Source organism: Neofelis nebulosa, chromosome Y (assembly GCF_028018385.1).
Source record: "Neofelis nebulosa isolate mNeoNeb1 chromosome Y, mNeoNeb1.pri, whole genome shotgun sequence".
Lineage (NCBI taxonomy): Eukaryota > Metazoa > Chordata > Mammalia > Carnivora > Felidae > Neofelis > Neofelis nebulosa.
Genome location: NC_080801.1, coordinates 4,929,997 through 4,933,814, shown reverse-complemented (window position 1 = coordinate 4,933,814; position 3,818 = coordinate 4,929,997). Strand labels below are relative to the sequence as shown.

The 3,818-nt window shown below is 46.3% G+C and overlaps 1 pseudogene; it reads left to right on the top strand.

Annotated features, from left to right (window-relative positions):
- Nucleotides 1–903: 903 nt before the first annotated feature.
- LOC131503515 (uncharacterized) lies at nt 904–1,625 on the top strand (annotated as a pseudogene).
- The last annotated feature ends 2,193 nt before the right edge of the window (nt 1,626–3,818 follow it).

Here is a 3,818-nt window from a genome sequence, read left to right as displayed (position 1 = left end):
TTGATCGTGGTAGGTGGTCATTGTAGTATTTTGTGAATGAATTGTGTATGTGGTGATGATGGATGGACTATGCTGGTTGCTTTCAAAAGCACTTACACGGACGGTGTAACACGTTTTCCACCCTTGGAATCCCATACGGTCTCTTACTACCTTGTCTTTGACTTACCTGAAATATCATGAATTGGTAGGTAGTGAATAGGTTTTAGTGGCACTGAATGCCCTACTGGCCACTCACACAGAATTCGTTGACGCTTTGCTCTTAAGCACACAATGACTCGGTCTTCCCTAAGCTGCATGAAAGTGCGCATGGATACTAACTAGGCCAACTGTTTGCTGCTGCTGTGAAGAACAGCTTCGTGAACTGTGAGCTGTAGCAACACACGTATGGAACCCTAAGCAAGGCACAGTATATCGGTGTTCTTTGAAAGGGTAGAGTAGTTATTTCAATTTGGCTTTCAGTGTGTTGCATGACAAGGCACTTAATTAGCTAAAACCCTCTTAGAGTCATGTTTGATTGCAAGTTGAGTGTACTCTCCACCGCTAAATGTCATTTCATGTTAGATGGAATGAATGGAGGCTGAAGCACCCGTGCATTCACCTCTAGGACAACCCTCTTGAACTCGTGAAGAATTATGGGCCTTCTCAGGTAAGATTACGTGCAGGTCTTTCTCAAGGGCATAATCTTAAACACAGCCAAACCTAAGGCAGCTTTGGGCAGCCCACCTTGATAAGATATGCAGACATTGTGACCTCACAAAGCACCTGGTCTCCTAGCAACTGCGGTGTGACTCTCACAGCCTGCCTCCTGATTTGGCTTCATGGTAGGAAATTCATTAGGGTCCTGAGGCGGCCGCGAGACCTGTCAAGCGCAGCGGCCCCTAGCGGCCGCACATCCTGAGCAGCATGAAGAGGCGGAGGCGCTGGCCCAGGGCGGCCTTGGCCCCAGCCGCTGTAGAAGGAGCCTCTAGCGCTGCAGGAGGGGCCATGCGAAGGCAGCAGCCCCCGAGGCCCGCCTCCAGACGCGCCCGCCAGCTGCCAGGCGGAGGCGCCACGGAGCCCGGACGGTGGCGGTCGGCCAGAGGAAGGTGCCGCCCCCGCCGCCACCGTCCCGGGAGGACAGCAGCCCCCGTAAGCACGCGGCACCCGGGCCGTGCTCCAGGGGCCGCACCCTGGAGGAGAGTGGAAGGGCGGCCACCCCGACGTTGACCACCTTCCCCACCATCCGTGTAGTAGGCGACGTGTGGGTCGAGAGCAGCCTGCCAGAAGCGCTACGCCAGGCGCGCCAAGTCCTGGGAGTGAACCTGGAACCCTTGGTGAGACTCCGCCTCTTCCCAGTGCCTGGGCGGGAGATGCGGGCCACCGCCGCGCGACTTCTCAGCCCCGGGACGGGTTGTGCCTGGAGGGATGAACTAAGGACAGCCGGGACCGCGTCCCCTAGTGCACTTTACAGGAGAAGAAGCACCAGACGGTCCCGGCCCGCGCCCCCGGGATGCGGCGCGGCCTTCTGGGACTCCGGGGCAGCTGTGCCCTCTGCTGCCTCCCAGCACCAGGTCTGCGGAGGGAGGAGACCCCTGGATCGCAAGGGAGGTCCCCTTTCTTCCTAACCCCAGATTGAGATGTCTCCAGGACTGTAGGGGCGGATCCATGTTCTCTCTTGTTCCCTCATTGGTCTGAAATCTTCAGAATAAGCTATTCCACCCCCACCCACTCCAAAGGAAGTTGGTTCCATGCTTGTGTAATAAAGCTAGAATTTCCTTGCCGTTCACCCACCTCTGGCTCCTCCCGCCTCATTTTCTTTCTTTCCTTTTTTGACTGCCACTCTTTCTGGACGAAAGATCGAATATGTGTGGAAAGTTGTTGCAATAGTTGGTATTAAAAATACCAATGGCAATAGTGGGTATTCTGAGTCCCACAACTTTCCGAGTTAACTGGATTCCAACGCTTTGAGCAAGGATATTTTCGAAGAATTTCTAAGAAATTCAAGCGTATCACTGTTAATAATGTAAGGATTTGTATGGCTTTGAATGTCATGGGCTCGGTGATTACAAACCAAAAGATTCAAAGTTCAACTGTGTACACATTCTTAAGACGTTTCTAAGGTTTTTATATTGAAATGTAATGTTTATGTTTACTGAGCTCCTAAAGGAAATGGTAGACACTCGGGAAGTTTTGTTGAGTAAAATTAACTTGGGAAATTCTTTATAAGTGGGTAAAATTGAAAGTGCATTGAGAAACCACACGGTTTCTATTAAAAACCAATGAGTGATTCTCAATAAATAAATAACTAAATGAATGAATAAATAAATAAATAAATAAATAAATAAATAAATAAATAAAAAACTGGTGCTTGTTATGGACATGGATGGAATCCACTCGGAAATGACTTGGCTTTGTACCAATCTCACATACTGATCTGGGAATCTTTCCAGGATAATCTATTTTAAAATGGAAATCACATAGAATAAATGAGTAGGGGTAAGTGTGGTGACTAAAGCTGCATACATAATAGCCATTGGAATTCTCTGATGTATTACTGATCTAGAGCGGTAGTACATTTTTTTTGGCACCAAATAACTGTTTGAGGTTATCTTTGGGCAAAATAGATTTTCCTCACTTGTTTTTGTCGTTGTTGTTGGATAACAGGAAATATCCACATTACCAAGCATCACTCTTATAAATATCATGGCAGTTGGTTAACAGTTTTGCTCCAGGACTTTCCTTTATTATCTTATGTCCATGCACAGTTAGGTTGGCACGTATTGGTCTTTTGCTTGGCAATCAAAGACCAGAGGGATCAAACAGGAGAGCCACACAGAGTACTTTTCACTTTCATGATTGTGTTTATATCCTGTGGCCCAGCATGGAATTCTGGATTATCCAAGTACCTCAGTTATTGGTGGCAGTGAGACTTAATGGTTTTTAGTCAGTGGTGCCGCAGCCAGATTTTACTGCGATATCGGAAGGGCCAAGGAGTGAGTTTGTACCACTATTCTTTCAAGTTTAAGTGTTCTGCAATAGAACCATCCATCCCAGGCTGAAACATGACCTATTAAATCTTCAAGATTACGGTTTCTCTCTGCTTGGCAGCTTTTTAGGGCAATAATGAGAGTTGTGATTTTTTTAAATTTTCTTTTAATGTTTATTTATTTTTGAGACAGAGAGAGACAGAGCATGAATGGGGGAGGGTCAGAGAGAGAGGGAGACACAGAATCTGATGCAGGCTCCAGGCTCCGAGCTGTAAGCACAGAGCCCGACGTGGGCCTCGAACCCACGGACCGTGAGATCATGACCTGAGCCAAAGTCGGACGCTTAACAGACTGAGCCACCCAGGCACCCCGATAGTTGTGATTTTGACTCTTGGGCTTGTAGAGTTCAAATGGCATAACTTCCTAATATACAGTTTCCAGTAAACCCCATATTCTTTTTTTCACTAGTCAGTGATAATGTGTTGTTACAAATACTGCCACATGAGTAAATAAAACTGAATAATTATTTAAAAGATGCAGAGGGTTAAATTATACTGTGTCATAGGAAGCTTATATAAATTTTCGTTACTAGCTTCCATTGCCAATGGTATTTGAAATACAGAGGTTTTTCTCCCCCACCCTTCCCAAATTAACTGTTTTAGCTAATTAGCCCCTGAGGAAAAGATACATATTTGTACAACTTCCCTATTGTATGTAATTGTATAATAATTAAAAATGAATCCAATGACCATATTAGAATGTAATTTCAACATATAGCTTATCGAGGTAGCTTCCCAGAGGGTTTTGAAATTAGATGTAGCTGGGAGGATAACTTAGCTCAGTACAGCTTTG